Here is an 18,872-nt window from a genome sequence, read left to right as displayed (position 1 = left end):
CAAATTCAGCCTCAGTCCTTTTCTTACCTTTTCTATAACAGAGAACACATGCTCTCTGCCTCGAGAAACAGTGACTGTTTTCTTTAGAAGGATGGAAAAACACATGTTTCAACAACAGAGTAAGATTGTATTATTATTTGCTAATAATCATGAAGGAATACATCTTTTTCTGTTCACAAAGGTTGACCTGAGAAATCTATTTTAAAATGTGAGTGATGGAAATAAAGAAAGAAGCCATTCTGAGGAGCAATTTTTTAAAAGAGAAAGCCGCAGTTCCAGTGAAATGGTCCTGTGAGATGAGGCAGCCATTCACGGCCCAAGCATGGCAGGAATCTAACATTTCAAAACTCCTTCATTAAGAGTCAGACCTTTCAGGAGTGATTTAAAAGCACTTTAAGAAATAGGTTCTTCATTCCCCAAGCATAAGCTTGGAAGAAACCCCACAGTCAGGAGAAGCAGATGGGTTTTTCCCCAAGATGGACGACTAGAGATGGCAGAGCCCGTTGTCTGCAGAAAGAACCAAAGTTACAGGTGAGAATGACCGTGGCTGGAGGGGAAGGCTGAGGGAAGAGTGCTGGAACCTGTCAGAGAAACCACGGGTAGAAGCTGGGGCGCAGTGGAGCCAGGCACGGTGGCTCATGTCTGTAATCCCAGCACTTTGGGAGGCCGAGGCAGGCAGATCACGTGAGGCCAGGAGTTTGAGACCAGCTAGGGCAACATGATGAGGCCCTGTCTCTACAAAAAATACAAAAATTAGCTGGGTGTGGTGGCTTGTGCCTGTAGTCCCAACTACTTGGGAGGCTGAGGTGGGAGGATCGCTTGAGCCTGGGAGGCAGAGGTTGCAGTGAGCCAAGATCACACCACTGCACTGAAGCCTGGGCGACAGAGTAAGACCCTGTCTTAAAAAACAAAAACAAAACCAAAAAACCCTCAACAAACCAGGCATCAAAGGAATATACCTCAAAATAATAAAAGCCATATATGACAAACCCACAGCCAACATCATATCGAATGGGGAAAAGTTGAAAGCATTCCCCTAAGAACTAGAACAAGACAAGGATGCACACTCTCACCACTACTATTCAACATAGTACCAGAAGTCCTGGCCACAGCAATCAGGCAAGAGAAAGAAATAAAGGATATTCACACTGGAAAAGAGTAAGTCAAATGATCTCTGTTTGCTGATGACATGATCTTATACCTAGAAAACCCCAAAGATTCGATAAATGACTTCAGTAAAAGTTTCAAGACACAAATTAGTGTACAGTGTCTCATGCCTATAATCCCAGCATTTTGGGAGGCTGAGGTGGGAGGATAGCTTGAGCCTGGGAGTTCAAGACCAGCTTGGGCAACATGATGACACCTTGTCTCTGCTTAAAAAAATACACATATACATATATACACACACACATAAACATATATATACACACATACATATATTTGAAAAATAAGAAAAAAATTAATGTAAAAGAATCAGTAATATTTCAATATACTTTTAACGTTCAAGCTGAGAACCAAACCAAGGCAAATCCCATTTACAATAGCATTCCCATTTACAAAATGCAATCCCATTTACAATAGCCACACAAAATTACCTAGGAATACATTTAACCAAAGATGTGAAAGATCTCTATAAGGAGAATTACAAAACACTGATGAAAGAAATGGTAGATGACACAAACAAATGAAAAAACATCCTGTGCTCATGGATTTGAAGAATCAATATCATTAAAATGGCCATACTGTTCAAAGCAATCTACAGATTCAACACAATTCCTATCAAATTACCAATGTCATTTTTCACAGAATTAGAAACAACAATCCTAAAATTCCTAGGGAACCAAAAAAGAGCCTGAATAATCAAAGCAATCCTAAGCAAAAAAAACAAAGCTGGAGGCATCACAGTATGTGACTTCAAATTATACTAAAAGGCTACAGTAAACAAAGTAGCATGGTACTGGTACAAAAATAGACACACAGATCAACGGAACAGAATAGCTAATCCATAAGTAAAACCACTTACCCACAATCAACTGGTCTTTGACAAAGTTAACAAAAATATACATGGGGAAAGGACATCCTGTTCAATAAATGGTGCAGGAAAACTTGGATCGACAACATGTAGAAGAATGATACCGGACCCCTATATATATATATTTTTTTTTTGATGGAGTCTTGCTCTGTTGACCAGGCTGAAGTGCAGTGGCGTGATCGCAGCTCACTGCAACCTCCCACTCCCTTGTTCAAGCAATTTCTCCTGCCTCAGCCTCCTGAGTAGCTGGGATTACAGGCACGTGCCACCACACCCAGCTAATTTTTTGTATTTTTTAGTAGAGACAGGGTTTCACCATGTTGGCCAGGATGGTCTCGATCTCCTGACCTCACCTCAGCCTCCCAAAGTGCTGGGATTATAGGCATGAGCCACCGCGCCCGGCCAGGACCCCTATCTTTTACCATCTACAAAAATTAACTCAAGATGTATTACATTAAGACCTAAGCATGAGACCTGAAACTATAAGAAACCTGGAAGAAAACCTAGGAAAAACTCTTCTGGACATTGGCCCAGGCAAAGAATTTATGACTAAGACCTCAAAAGCAAATGCAACAAAAGCAAAGATAAAGAACTGGGACTTAAATTAAGAAGCTTCTGCACTGCAAAAGAAATTTTCAACACAGTAAACAGACAACAGGAGAAAATATTTGCAAACCATGCATCTGACAAAGGACTAATATCTAGAATCTACAAGGAACTCAACAAGAAAAAAAAACACAACCCCATTAAAAAGTGGGACACACAAGCAGCCAACAAACATATGAAACAATGCTTAACATCATTCATCAACAGCGAAATGCAAATTCAAACCACAAGGAGATACCATCTCACACCAGTCAGAATGGCTATGATTAAAAAGTCAAGAAACAACAGATGTTGGCCAGGAGCAGTGGCTCACGCCTGTAATCCTAGCACTTTGGGAGGCCAACGCAGGCGGATCATGTGGTTAGGAGTTCGAGACCAGCCTGACCAACATGGTGAAACCCCGTCTCTACTAAAAATACAAAAATTAGCTGGGCACAGCGGCACGTGCCTGTAATCCCAGCTATTCAGGAGGCTGAGGCAGGAGAATCGCTTGAACCTGGGAGATGGAGGTTGCAGTGAGCCAAGATCATACCACTGCACTCCAGCCTGGGCAACATGGCAAGACTCCGTCTCAAAAAAAAAAAAAAAAAAAAAACAATGGATTTTGGTGATGATGGAGAGAAGTGGGAACATGTATACACTGCTGGTAGGAATGTAAATTAGTATTAGTACAACCTCAGTGAAAAACAGCATAGAGATTTCTCAAAGAACTAAAAATAGAATTACCATTCGACCCAGCAATCCCACTACTGGGTACCTATCCAAAGATAAATAAATTATTATATAAAAAAAGACACCTGCACTTGTATGTTTATCACAGCACCATTCACAACAGCAAAGTCATGGAATCAACTTCAGTGTCCATCAACGGATGATTCGATAAAGAAAATGTAACATATATACAACATGGAATATTAGGCAGCCATAAAAAAGAATGAAATCATGCCTTTCGCAGCAACATGGATGGAGCTGGAGGCCGTTATCTTAAGTGAAATAACTCAGAAACTGAAAATCAAAGACTTCACATTCTCACTTGTAAGTGGGAGCTAAACAATGGGTACATGTGGACATACAGAGGGGAACAACAGACACTGGAGACTCCAAAAGGAGGGAGGGTGGGACAGGGGTTAGGGTTGAAAGATTACCTACTAGGTGCAATGTTCACTATTGGAGTGATGCGTACATCAGAAACCCAGACCACATTGCTAGGCAACATGTCTATGCAACAAACCTGCAGGTGAAATACCATGCAGCCACAAAAAAGAATGAAATCATGTCTTCTGCAGAAACATGAATGAACTGACTTCAGGATGAAGCCCTTTAATGAATACAGGACAAAGAAAGTATCTGCAGTTTCCAGGGCCTAATATTTAAATACATGAAAGGCAGGCACAACTGGAAGGCAGTGCACCTAGGTATTTAAAAATCAAAAATCTCACTTTTATATTTAATCCCCAGTCCCCCAAAAGAAGGAAACACCACAATACCAGGCTATGCAATGCGTCCACAGTGCTCCTTGCTACAAAAGCTTTCAAAAAGGCCAATGAAGTTTTACATTTTTCTCAGCAAAAATGCCAACATAGGAAACAAACAGGGAAGGAACACATTTAAAAAGGGACTTAAGCTGGCTAAAAAAATTCCCAGAAACAGGATCTAAAAGAGAAAAAAGTGGAGAGGCCTTCCCTGCTCCAGAAAACGTTATAACCTAAATATAGGCTTTTAATTAAGCTGATTTCTGACCACAGAGCTCTAACATAAAAAGTCTTTCCAAATCTCTTATCAGATTTCAGCCGGGACAAACCTAAAGTAGGTCTCCTCTTCAGGTTGTCTGGTTCTAAAACCAGCTTTTCCCCCCTAATTGTGTATGCAAATGAATTACTTTACATTTCAAAGGATCCCATTTTGGCTACTGCTGCTTATGACCACCACGTGTTAGGTGGGTCCACTTTCCTAGATATTTACAAGAGGATGCCCCATAAGTGTCATACACAAACCCAGCTGGTGATGGTCACAAATGAAAAACCAAGCCCCAATCCCCAAAAATAAAACACAGCTGCAATCTTAAAAGTATGCTGTATAAAATGAGACCATAGGTGCCACACTGCCAATCCCTTACCCTAACCTCCCGTCCCGAGGCAGAGGCAGAAAAATCTTGACCTGAACTTTCCACTGTGACAAAGGCAGAAAAAAAAAGGCAGTTCTCTGCAGATATCTTGACCTGAATCTCCTGTCCAAAGACAGAGATTGAAGCCCTCACTCTTAAGGAAAAGGGAAGATTTGAAAAACAGCTGAAATAATGTCTACACCTTCACCCAAATAATGGGAGGTCTGAATTCAGGAGAACTTACCCAAAACACCTGGTGGGATTGCTGAGGACAGGGAGTTCATGCTGGTGCCAAGTGCCACTTTCAAAGAGAAACACCAGTGGTGAGTGAGAGTCACTCTCAATCCTGCCTCTTTAGGTATGTTGACATAAAAGGAAGAAGTTGAGGCAAAGTTAATCTAACTGGAGAGCTTATTTGGGCCAAGTTTGAGGACTGCAACTTGGGAGCATAGGTTCAAGTTGCCATGAAATTACACTCTGATTAACAGCAGTTATAAGTGGATTTTTTTTTTTTTTTTTTTTTGAGACAGAGTCTCCCACTGTCGCCTGGGCTGGAATGCAGTGGTGCAATCTCAGCTCACTGCAACCTCCGCCTCCCAGGTTCAAGTGATTTTTCTGCCTCAGCCTCCCGAATAGCTGGGACTACAGGTGTGCACCACCACACCTGGCTAATTTTTGTATTTTTAGTAGAGACGGGGTTTCATCATGTTGGCCAGGAGGGTCTCGAACTCCTGACGTGGTGATCCGCCCGTCTCGGTCTCCCAAAGTGCTGGGATTACAGGTATGAGCCACTGCGCCCAGCCATAAGTGGATTTCTAAAGGAAAATAAGGAGCAGTTCCTGAGTTGTTTACCAAAAATCTACATCAAAATCACATAAGGTATTGATTGGCTATACATTGTTCCTTGTATCATAAATTCCAGGAATGTGAAGATAATGGGTGAGTCTGGAACAAAATGACTCTAAACAAGTGCGCCCTGCAATGGGTGCAGTGGGGCAATGTTCACAGCTCAGACCGATCCATTTTTCTTTTCAGTACAAACTGAAGAGGGCTCCAGAGATTACCTAATTGTAGTTTTCCCAAAGTGTGCTAAATTAGTATTTTATGTCTGTTACATTGGTTCTAGAACCCCCATGGATACCAAAATCCATGTCTAAGGAATACCAGTGAAGCTCACTGCCTGTGTAGTGGTTCTGTCTGAGCTGTGCATTAGACACACTAGTGCAGTAATGAGTCTAATGTAGTGATTTTAAAATATACAGATGTAAATACATAGACATCCAGGTTCCACCCGAGAGTTCCTAAGTCAGAATCTGAGAGGTGAAAATCTGCTATCTACATATTTTTTAAATGCCCCACAAGTGATTTTGATCCAAGGCAGAGTTCAGAACAACTACTGGAGCCTTTCATTTCCTTGACTTCTTCAACCTCAATGTTTTTCACCATCTTTCTAATTCAGTCATCCACTTCGGAGGCCACGCCCCTTCTGAAATCTTTCTTACCTTAGAAAACACTAGACAGTGGGATCTAGACTGGATAGGGAAGAAAGTGAAGACAAGAGTGGCTTAAAAGGAAAGAAATTAGGCTGGGCGTGGTGGCTCACACCTGTAATCCAGCACTTTGGGAGGATGAGGTGGGTGAATCATTGAGGTCAGGAGTTCGAGACCAGCCTGATCAACATGGTGAAACCCCGTCCCTACTAAAAGTACAAAAATTAGCCGGGTATGGTGGTGCATGCCTGTAATCTCAGCTACTTGGGAGGCTGAGGCACAAGAAATGCTTGAGCTGAGGGGGTGGAGATTACAGTGAGCAGAGATCAAGCCACTGCACTCCAGCCTGGGTGACAGAGTGAGACCCTGTTTCAAAATAATAATAATTTAATGTCTCTCCAACATTAAAAACTCTCACTGGCCATACACCCCTTTTGCAACTACCATCCTCTCTTTTTTTCAAGGCCGTAACTCTTCAAAAAATTGTCAATACTTTCTCTACTTCCTCATCGTGCATTTCTCAGTTCTCTATAGTCTGGCTTTTGTTCTACCCTCAGTACTCTGCTGAAACTGCTCTGGTTGTGACCACCAAAAACCTTTATGTTGTTGTTCATGCAATGGACCTCATTTTTTTTTTTTTTTTTTTTTAAGATACAGTCTGGCTCTGTTGTCCTGGCTAGGGTGCAGTGGTGTGATCTTAGCTCACTGCAACCTCTGCCTCCTGGACCCAAGCTGTCCTCCCACTTCAGCCTCCCAAGTAGCTGGGACTACAGGTGTACACTACCATGCCTGGCTAATTTTTGTATTTTTAGTAGAAGTGAGGTTTCACCATGTTGCCGAGGCTGATCTCAAACTCCTTAGCTCAAGTGATCCACCCACCTCGGCCTGGTGCTGGGATTACAGGTGTGAGCCATCAGGCCTGGCCTGACCTCATTACTTCTTCCAAGACAGTATCTGATACTGGTGACTGGTGACTCTTGCTTTACTTCCACTGTCTCTCTCAGGGAGCTGTGATCTAGTCTCTTTTCCTTTGCTTGCCTTTTACGTGTTGCTGCTTCTTAGGTTTTCCCAAGATCTACTCTTGTTCCTCTGTAGTTGACTTACAGGGATCTTAAAGAGACAAAAACCTTATCATATCAGTCCCACACTTAAAATTATTCAGGGCATCCTGCCACTCTTAGGTTGGAGTAGAAAGCCATAAAGAATCCTATGACTGACTGCTTTCTGCTCTCTGCAGTCACTCTCTTGTTTGCTCCAGAGGCTTCATTCACACAGACCCACTGTTAGGTGCTGAAACGTGCCATGTGCCCTCCCTCCACCCCCATGACAATGTCTACTCCTTTTTCAGGTCTCAGGGAAGATTTTGACATCACAGACCACGTGAGGTTGCTCATTTACCTCTTCCTTTTCCAGGTAGGTTTTTTTTGTTGTTGTTGTAGTTGTTTGTTTTTTGTTGTTGTTGTTTTTTAAGACACAGTCTGGCTCTGTTGCCCAGGCTGGAGTGCAGGGGCACGATCTCGGCTAACTGCAATCTCTGCCTCGTAGGTTCAAGTGATTCTCCTGCCTCAGCCTCCCGAGTGGCTGGGATTACAGGAGTGTGCCACACCTGGCTAATTTTTGTATTTTTAGCAGAGATGGGGTTTCACCATATTGGTCAGTCTGGTCTTGAACTCCTGACCTCAAGTGATCTTCCCGCCTTGTCCTCCCAAAGTGTTAGTATTACAGGTGTGAGCCACCACACCTGGCCATGGGTAGCATTTTTTTTTTAAATCACTGTAATTATTTGTCTAGTAACCCATCTTCATACCTCACCATTGTGTTATGTTAATCTCCATGACAGTAGGAACCTGGTCTATCTGGTTAACTATTCTATTAATATTTTCAATGTCCAGTGCCTGGCACATAGAAGGCACTTAATAAATATTTGCTAAATTTGTAAATGAAAGGATTCTGGTGTTTGCTTTTTTTAATTTTCAAAAAATTTTTAATTTTAAATCCATTTTAGACTTACAGGAAAGTTGCAAAATAGTGGAGTTCCTGTATACCATTCACTCTGCTTGTCCTAATGTTAACAGTTTACAAAACCACAGTACAATGCTCAAAACCAAGAAATTAACACTGGTATTTTTTTTTTTTTTTTTGAGACGGGAGTTTTGCTCTTGTTGTCCAGGCTGGAGTGCAATGGCGAGGTCTCGGCTCACTGTAACCTTTATCTCCCTGGTTCAAGAGATTCTCCTGCCTCAGCCTTCCAAGTAGCTGGGATTACAGGCACCCACCACCACACCCGGCTACTGGTACAATATTATTAGCTCAAATTATTCACATTTCACTAATGTTCTTTCTCCACTAATGGTCTTTCTCTGATCTAGGATATACACTGCACTCAGTTTTATTTTTCCTTAGTTTCCTCCAATTTGTAATAGTTTCTTAGGCTGTCTTTCATGAGCTTGACACTTTTTAAAAAGATTCAAAAGCATTTTATGACATTACATATATTTAAGAGAGGGCAAAAATGGAGAGATATAGGTTATACGCCTGAGCATCAAGCCTGAGAGACCACCTCCCTGTTCAGGCCCAGGCTCTGGAGTTCATTACCATCAATGCCATTTTGATTGTGTAGTAAGATGCAAATTTGTCTTTACAATAGTTAAGATGACAAGAGAAATTCACACTATGTATCGAATAGCAAGGTGATGAAGTAAATTATAACAGCATGACAATGCAGGAGCAAGTAACCAATAGATTAACATTACTTTGTCTATTAAATGCTTCAGTGCTCTTGTATACTTACCAATGATTTCAATGGTTTAATAAACATCTAGTTTTATTACACTTTGTACTAGAATAATCTCAAAGATATAATGTATTTTAGCAAAAGAGTAAAATCCTATCAGTTTTCTATTCCTTCTTATATATTGACATTCTTATTTTATTTTTATTTTTTGGAGATGGAGTCTCACTCTGTCACCCAGGCTGGAGTGCAGTGGCACAACCTCAGCTCACTTCAACCTCTGCCTCCCAGGTTTGAGTGATTTTCCTGCCTCAGCCTCCTGAGCAGCTGGGATTACAGGCATGTGTCACCAAGCCTGGCTAATTTTTGTATTTTTAGTAGAGACGAGGTTTTGCCATGTTGACTGGCTGGTCTCGAACTCCTTACCTCAGGTGATCTGCCTGCCTTGGCCTCCCAAAGTGTTGGGATTACAGGTGTGAGCCACTGTGCTCAGTCATATTGACATTTGTAACAGTCACATCAGTTGATGCAGCAAACTACATGTCATGTGTTAGTAAGTGATACAAAGGTTTGCTCTGTAGAGTTAATAAGCTGCACTATGGCTGCAGTGAAATCATAACATGTGATCTGTTTAATGAAGGTTAAATCCTTCATGTTCACTTAACTCAGGAACAGCCAAATGTAAGAGGTAAATTGGGCAAGGGGTGGAGGGTTGGTGGGTGCAGAGCTTCCATGCCCTCTCTGGGCATGGCAACCTCCAGCACCTGTATGTGTTCACCAATCTGGAAGTTCTCCAGACTCCTTTTTTTAGTGTTTCTATGGAGGGTGCATTATATAGTCAAGATTGATTAAACTACTAGACATTGGTGACTTAAAAATTTTTTTAAATTTCTAATTGACAAATAAATAATTGTACACATTTATAGAGTATAATGTGATACATTAATATATATTTACATTGTTGATGTGGTTTGGCTGTGTCCCCACCCCAAATCTCATCTTGAATTCCCACATGTTGTGGGAAGGACCCAGTGGGAGGTGACTGAATCATGTGGGCAGGTCTTTTCTATGCTGTTCTCATGATAGTGAATAAGTCTCATGAGATCTGATGGCTTTATAAGCTAGAGTTTCTCTGCATAAGCTCTCTCCCTCTCTCACTGCCTGCTGCCATCCATGTAAGATGTGACTTGCTCCTCCTTGCCTTCCACCATGATTGTGAGTCCTCCCCAGCCACTTGGAACTGTAAATCCATTAAACCTCTTTCTTTTGTAAATTGCCCAGTCTTGGGTATGTCTTTATCAGCAGCGTGAAAACAGACTAATACACATTGTGGAACAGCCAATTATCATATCTGTCACCTCACATACTTTTAAATTATTTGTGGTGAAAACATCTAAAATCTACTCTTTTAGTAATTTTGAAATATACAATGCATTATCAGCAAGACGCAGTGGCTCACGCCTGTAATCCCAGCACTTTGGGAGGCCAAGGTGGGCGGATCACTTGAGGTCAGGAGTTCGAGACCAGCCTGGGCAACATGTTGAAACCCCATCTCTAAAAGAAAAAAAGAAAGAATGAGAGAGAGAGAAAGAAAGAAAACAATGCATTGTTATTTTATTATTTTAGTCATCATTCTGTGTAATAGATCACTAAAGCTTATCCCTCCTGTCTCACTAAAACTTTGTACCCTTTGGTCAATATCTCTCTAGCCCCCTCCCACACAGCACCAGATTCTAGTAACAACCATTCTACTCTCTACAAGTTCAACATTTTTAGAGTCCACGTTTTAACTGAGATCATAGAGTTTCTGTTTTTCTGTGCTTGGCTTATTTAACTTAATACAATGTCCTCCAGGTTCATCTATGTTGTCACAAATAATATAATTTCCCTCTTTTTGAAGGCTGAATAGTATTCCATTGTGTATATATACCACACTTTTTTTTTTTTTTGAAACGGAGTCTCGCTCTGTTGCCCAGGCTGGAGTGCAGTGGTGCAATCTTGGCTCACTGCAACCTCCACCTCCCAGGTTCAAGCAATTCTCCTGCCTCAGCCTTCTGAGTAAATGGGATTACAGACACGTGCCGCCATGCGTGGCTAATTTTTGTATTTTTAGTAGAGACGGGGTTTCACCATGTTGGGCAGGCTGATCTCAAACTCCTGACCTCGTGATCTGCCTGCCTCAGCCTCCCAAAAAGTGCTGGGATTACAGGGGTGAGCCACCACGCCCGGCCACCACATTTTTTAAATCCATTCATCCAGTGGACATCTAGGTCACTTCCATATCTTGACTACAGTGAATAATGTTGCAATAAACATAGGAGTACAGATATCTCTTTGGTATACCCATTTGAATTCCTTTGAATATATACTCAGGTCCTGGTGTGGTGGCTCACACCTGTAATCCCAGCACTTTGGGAGGCTGAGGTGGGTGGATCATCTGAGATCAGGAGTTCAAGACCAGCCTGGCCAACATGGTGAAGCCCTGTCTCTACTATACATACAAAAATTGGCCAGGTGTGGTGTGGGGCATGTCTGCAATTCCAGCTGCTCGAGAGGCTGAGGCACAAGAATCACTTGAACCTGGGAGACAGAGGTTGCAGTGAGCTGAGATCGTGCCATTGCACTCCAACCTGGCTGACTGAATGAGACTCTGTCTCAAAACAAACAAACAAAAAAAGAATATCTACTCAGAAGTGGGACTGCTGGATCACATGGTAGTTCGATTTTTTTATTTTTTAATTTTTGAGATGGAGTCTTGCTCTGTCGCCCAGGCTGGAGTGCAGTGGCGCCATCTTAGCTCACTGCAACCTCTGCCTCCTGGGTTCAAGCATTTCTCCATCTCAGCCTCCTGAGTAGCTGGGATTACAGGTGCCTGCCACCACACCTGGCAAATTTTTTGTATTTTTAGTAGAGATGGGGTTTCGCCATCTTGGCCAGGCTGGTCTTGAACTCCTGACCTTGTGATCAACCCGCCTCGGCCTCCCAAAGCGCTGGGATTACAGGCATAAGCCACCATGCCTGGCCTCTTTTTTTTTTTTTTTTTTTCCCCGAGATGGAGTCTCGCTCTGTTGCCTAGGCTGGATGGAGTGCAGTGGCACGATCTCGGCTCACTGCAAGCTCCACCTCCCGGGTTCACGCCATTCTCCTGCCTCCCGAGTAGCTGGGACTACAGGCGCCTGCCACCACGCCCGGCTAATTTTTCTGTAGTTTTAGTAGAGACGGGGTTTCACTGTGTTAGCCAGGATGGTCTCGATCTCCTGACCTCGTGATCCGCCTGCCTTGGCCTCTCAAAGTGCTGGGATTACAGGCGTGAGTCACCATGCCCGGCCTTTTTAATTTTTATTTATTTATTTTTTTGAGACACAGTTTCGCTTTTGTTGCCCAGGCTGAAGTGCAATGGCGTGATCTCGGCTCACCGCAACCCATGCCTCCTGGGTTCAAGCGATTCTTCTGCCTCAGCCTCCTGAGTAGCTGGGATTACAGGCATGCGCCACCACACTCGGCTAATTTTGTATTTTTAGTAGAGACGGGGTTTCTCCATGTTGGTCAGGCTGGTCTTGAACTCCTGACCTCAAGTGATCCACCTGCCTCGGCCTCCCAAAGTGCTGGGATTACAGGCATGAGCGCCCAACCTGTTCCTGGGAGATTTAAATGTTATCTGTAAAATTCCACAGAGAGCGAGGACAATGGTAAGCCTGCACCTGGTCTCTCCTGGACCTTGGAGCTTGCTCTATCTATGTGCTTTTCTGTTGCTGATATTTTTCTTTTTTGATACGGAGTCTCGCTCTGTCGCCCAGGCTGGAGTGCAGTGGTGCGATCTTGGCTCACTGCAACCTCCACCTCCCAGATTCAAGCGATTCTCCTGCCTCAGCCTCCCAAGTAGCTGAACTACAGTCGCGCGACACCACGCCCGGCTAACTTTTTGTATTTTTAGTAGAGACGGGGTTTCACTGTGTTGGCCAGGATGGTCTCGATCTCTTGACCTCATGATCCATCCACCTCAGCCTCCCAAAGTGCTGAGATTACAGGCATGAGCCATTGCACCCAGCCACTTGTGATTTTTATAAACAGGGGTTTACTACTTCCCACTTTAGATTCATAGATGACAGTCCATCTTAGTTGAGATTTACTTTTTTTCTATGATTTAATTATTTTTCTATTAAATAAGTGGACATCATTTCTCTTAATCTTTTTTCTTTCCTGATTTCTATTTTCATACTTTGCCTTGCAAGTCAGATTATACTTTTGTTCCTGCAAACCATTATATATCATGAACTAGTGCGGGTGAAATAAAAATTACATTTTGCAGGCGTGTATATACTCAGATGTGTTTCTGTTTATTTATGTTTTTGTTTTGAGACAGGATCTCACTTTATCACCCAGGCTGTAGTGCAGTGGCACGATCATGGCACACGGCAGCCTCAAACGCCTGGGCTCAAGAACTCCTCCTTCCTCAGCCTCCCCAGTAGCTGGGACTACAGGTGCACACCACCACGTGCGACTTTTTGTTGTTGTTGTTGTTGTTGTTAGCAACCAGGTCTCACCATGTTTCCCAGGCTGGTCTCGACACAATTTTTTTCTATAATTTAATTTTTTTTCTATTAAATAAGTGGACATCATTTCTCTTAATCTTTTTTCTCTCCTGATTTCTATTTCCATACTTTGCCTTGCAAGTCACATTATACTTTTGTTCCTGCAAACCATTATATATCATGAACTAGTGTGGATGAAATAAAAATTACATTTTGCAGGCGTAAATGTAGACACAATTTTTCTATTAAATAACCATGTGACTTTGGAAAGGTATTTAGACTGAGCTTTAATTTCATTCATATTTATATTAGAAAGTTGAAACTGAATCCTTAGTTCCTGTATATAAACTTCTAACTGTCCACATTTATTTGCTGATGAACTAATCAAATAGTAACTTTTTCATTTAGTGTTCATTCAAAACTTAACAGTTTAAAACCTTAATCTATGCTAGGAATTGTTCCAAGCATGTGTGGGAGTAGGCACACTCCTTAATTTTTTTTTTTTTTTTTTTTGAGACAGAGTCTCACTCTGTTGTCCAGGCTAGAGTGCCGTGGCACAATCCAGGCTCACTGCAACCTCTGCCTCCAGGGTTCAAGCACAATTCTCCTGCCTCAGGCACGTGCCACCATGCCCAGCTAATATTTGTATTTTTAGAAGAGATGGGGTTTCACCATGTTGCCCAGGCTGGTCTCAAACTCCTGACCTCAAATGATCCATCCACCTCGGCCTCCCAAAGTGCTGGGATTACAGGCATAAGCTACCACATCCAGCCTCTCCTTAATATTTGATTCTCCTGTGTATCTGTGATACCAGGATAATTCTTCTTATATCTTTATATAGAATTCTTTTAAGGGATACTTTTTTTTCTTGTAATAATGATTTAATTGAGGCAGTTTTAATCTTCATTTTGATATTGTAACTGTTATGGACTAAATTATATTCCACACCCACAAATTAATATGTTGAAGTCCTAACCCCCAATGTGACTTTATTTGGAAATAGGGCCTTAAAGGTTGTAATTTTTTTTTTTTTTTTTGGAGACAGAGTCTCTCTCTCTTGCCCAGACTGGAGTGCAATGGTGTGATCTCGGCTCACTGCAACCTCCGCCTCCCGGGTTCAAGCAATTCTCCTGCCTCAGCTTCCCAAGTTGCTGGCATTATAGGCACCCACCACCACACTCGGCTAATTTTTGTATTTTTAGTAGAGATGGGGTTTCACCATGTTGGCCAGGTTGGTCTAGAACTCCTGACCTCAGGTGATCCACCTGCCTCGGCCTCCCAAAGTGCTGGGATTATAGGTTGAGCCACTGTGCTGGGCCTGTAATTAAAGTTAAATAAGGTCATAAAGGTGGGGTCTTAATCCAATAGCAGTAGTGTCCTCATAAGAGGAAGAGGCACCAGGAGTGCATGCACCCAGTGCAAAGGCCAGCAGAAGAGGACACAGAGAGAAGCCAGTCCCTTCTGCAAGCCAAGAAAAGAGGTTCACTGGAAACCAACAGGGCAGGCACTTTGATTTTGAACTTCCCACCTCTAGAACTGTGAGATACCACATTTCTGTTGTTTGCACTCAGTCTGCAGTATTGTATAGCAGACTGAGTAGGCTATGACAGTCACCAAAGATGAATACTCTAAGGTAAAATTAAAAGCATGGTCTTAACAGCTGACATTTCCAATCAGTTGAAAATGACACCAACATGTTACAGGAACTATAGCTCATACAGATTTATATAGTCCTCTTTTCTAATGAAATTCACATACAAATCTGCTCTCAAATTAAACTGCTTTTTTTTGGGGAAAAAAAAGTGCATGGGTGTAAGGCAAAGCCAGATGCAATATCAAGATCATAAAGGGCTTTGAGGGCATCGCTAAGGAACTAGAACATCTTCCTGATGGCGGCAGGGATCCGCAAGTTTTCAGCAACAGAGTGACTTTCCACCAATATTCATCACTGAATAACTATCTATTTAGAACGTACTAATTGCTACAACCTACTAAGTGTTCCAACCTGCCTTTTAAAAAATTATCTTTTTTTTAACTTTTCTGTATCTTTTAAATGCCTCACAATTTAAGTTAAAAGAAATAGATCAGGCCGGGAACCATGGCTCACGCCTGTAATCCCAGCACTTTGGGAGGCCGAGGTGGGCGGATCACCTGAGGTCAGGAGTTTGAGACCAGCCTGACCAATATGATGAAACTCCGTCTCTACTAAAAATACAAAAATGAGCCAGGTGTGGTGGCATGTGCCCGTAATCCCAGCTAATCGGGAAGCTGAGACAGGAGAATCACTTGAACCCAGGAGGCAGAGGTTGCGGTGAGCGGAGATCACACCATTGCACTCCAGCCTGGGCAACAGGCGCGAAACTCCGTCTCAAAAAAAAAAAAATCATTATATGAAAGGACATAATTAAGGGGGATTTGCTTAAAACATTTATTTTATTTTTTGAGACAAGGTCTGGTTCTGTCGCCCAGGCTGGAGTGCAGTGACTGGCTCACTGCAACCTTCATCTCCTGGGCCAAAGCCATCTTCCCACCTCAGCCTCCTGAGTAGCTGGGGACTACAGGCACACACCACCAAGTCCGGTTAATTTTTCTAGCTTTTTTTGCAGCAACAGGGTCTTGCCATGGTTCCCAGGCTGGTCTCGAACTCATGAGCTCAAGTCATCCTCCTGCCTCTGCCTCCCAAAGTGCTGCGATTACAGGACCGCAACCGGCCTGAACATTTTAAATGAAAAAAAATCTATGTATGTATGTACGCATGTATGTACGTATATATATTCAGTGCAGAAACTGTCAGGGCAGTGACAGAATCTAGAAACAGTTGGCCGAACGCCGTGGCTCATGCCTGTAATCCCAGCACTTTGAGAGGCCAAGGCGGGAGGATCACTTGCGCCCAGGAGTTCGAGACCAGCCTGGGAAACATGGTGAGACCTGGTCGCTAACAACAACAACAACAACAACAAAAAGCCGCGCGTGGTGGTGCGCACCTGTGGTCCCAGCTACTGGGGAGGCTGAGGAAGGAGGAGTTCTTGAGCCCAGGCGTTTGAGGCTGCCGTGTGCCATGATCGTGCCACCGCACTGCAGCCTGGGTGATAAAGTGAGATCCTGTCTCAAAACAAAAACATAAATAAACAGAAACACATCTGAGTATATACACGCCTGCAAAATGTAATAAAAGTGTCACTGCAATTCCGTGGAAAAGTGACTCAACGGATAACGGCAAGGCAATGAGAGAAAAAGGTAAATCCCTACCTAACCCCTTACCACAAATATCATACTCAATGAAATACAGATAAAAAGGAGAAAAAGAAAATATTTTAAAAATTCTTTAAACGTATTATAAGAAAATAAAGGCGAACGTTTGCATAATCCTGAGATGAGGAAAAACTTTCCCCCAAAATGACACCTATGGACGCTTGCCCAAAAATAAACTGCAAATTTTTTTTCAGCCTCAGAGTCATTCCCAGATAGTAGAGGACAATGTGTTTATAATATTGGAACGGGTAAGACCTTCCTATAAAAGACCAAAAATCCGAAAGGGACACGGGGCGGGTGACAGGAACCCCGGGACAGTGGGGACAGCGGCCGCCCCTCCCCCGCCTCCTGCCGCCCACCTCTTGCCTCCCGCCTCCCACCTCTTGCCTCCCGCCTCCCACCTCTTGCCTCCCGCCTCCTGCCTCCCGGCGCGCACTCACCTCCGCAGACAAAAGGCGCTCCGGGAGGCTCCGCCCCCTGACGCCGCCGCCGCCGCCGCCGGGGTGGACCCGGGCGGGAGAAGGTGCCGAGGGCCCCGTCGCCTAAGCCAATGACGCCCGGTGACTGGGCTCCTGGGGCCGGTCCAGCCACCGGCGCGCCAGGCCTCCTCTGAGAACAGCCTCCCCGCAATGGCGGCGCAAGGCGCTGGCCTCAGATCCACAATACGCATGCGCCGGCGGCGCTCCGAGCCTGCTTCCCTCATCGCAACCCTCATCGCCGGGGCTCCTGACTCTCACCAGCTTCCCCGGGTCTGCTTTTCATCCGGGCTATGCGGACTCCGGGGGCCGCGACCTCGAGCCTTCCCAGAATTTTCTGGTCCGAGAGGGCCGAGGGGGACGGGCCGAGGACCCGTCCTTTCGTCCCTGCCAATCAGAAGCGTTGGACTGTCCGTCTCCATGGTGACGACACAGGCCTTCCTCTCAGTCGTGGAACCACCCCTCCTTCCCATCAATTTCATATTGATGAAACTCAAAATATAATGATGATGATGTTATTGGCCGGGCGCGGTGGCTCACGCGTGTAATCCCAGCACTTTGGGAGCCTGAGGCTGGTGGATTACCTGAGGTCAGGAGTTTGAGACCAGCCTGGCCAACATGGTGAAACCCCCGTCTCTCATAAACATACAAATATTAGCTGGGCGTGGTGACGGGCGCCTGTAATCCCAGCTATTCGGGAGGCTGAGGCAGGAGAATCGCTTAAATTCGGGACGAGGAGGTTGCAGTGAGCGGAGATCACATCATTGCACTCCAGCCTGGGCAACAGAGTGAGACTCCATCTCAAAAAAAATATATAATAATGATATCATTATATCATTATATAGTATATGCTACTGATGCAAAGAATGGAATTTTATTTTATTTATTTATTTATTTTTTTGAGACGGAGTCTTGCTCTGTCGCCCAGGCTGGAGTGCAGTGGTGCGATCTCCGCTCACTGCAAGCTCCGCCTCCTGGGTTCATGCCATTCTCCTGCCTCAGCCTCCCAAGTAGCTGGGACTACAGGCGGCCCCCACCACGCCCAGCTAATTTTTATTTTTATTTTTATTTTTAGTAGAGACAGGGTTTCACCGTGTTAGCCAGGATGGTCTCGATTTCCTGACCTCGTGATCCTCCCGCCTCGGCCTCCCAAAGTGCTGGGATTACAGGCTTGAGCCATCGCGCCCGGCCAAAGAATGGAATTTTTTTAGGCATAACATTTTGCTTAATTGGAGTTCAGAGTTAGTTAGTTTTTTTTGTTTTATTTTGTTTTGTTTTTCAGACAGGGCCTTGTTCTGTCACCCAGGCTGGAGGGCAATGGTGCCATCATGGCTCAGTGCAGCTTCAAACTCCTGGGCTCAAGCATCCTCCCACCTCAGCCTCCCCAGTAGCGAGGACTACAGCAGCCCTGAGCCACTGCACCCCGCTAATTTTTAAAACTTTTTGTAGAGAGGGGGATCTCGCTATGTTGTCCAGGCCGGTCTTGAACTCCTGGGCTCAAGGGATTCTTACTCCTCAGGCCCCCCAAGGTGCTGGGATTACAGACGTGAGCACTGTGCTAGGCCCCAGAGTTAGTGTTCTTCAGCATCAAAATTGTGTACATCTGTTTATACCAGTTATAATGAGATTTTACATATTTCATCTTTGAA

At 43.9% G+C, this 18,872-nt stretch overlaps 1 protein-coding gene across 1 annotated transcript in view; it reads right to left on the bottom strand.

Moving 5' to 3' along the window:
• ZNF713 (zinc finger protein 713) overlaps positions 1-17,279 on the bottom strand; it is a 47,678-nt gene extending 30,399 nt beyond the window's left edge. The window contains exon 1 of the mRNA XM_054560538.1: positions 17,188-17,279. The gene's annotated coding sequence lies outside the window, so the exon portion shown is untranslated. The remainder of the gene's footprint in view (positions 1-17,187) is intronic.
• Between the last annotated feature and the right edge of the window lie 1,593 nt (positions 17,280-18,872).

Source organism: Pongo abelii, chromosome 6 (genome assembly GCF_028885655.2).
Source record: "Pongo abelii isolate AG06213 chromosome 6, NHGRI_mPonAbe1-v2.0_pri, whole genome shotgun sequence".
Lineage (NCBI taxonomy): Eukaryota > Metazoa > Chordata > Mammalia > Primates > Hominidae > Pongo > Pongo abelii.
Note: the sequence above shows the minus strand (reverse complement) of the source record. Positions and strands in the feature narration are given on the sequence as shown.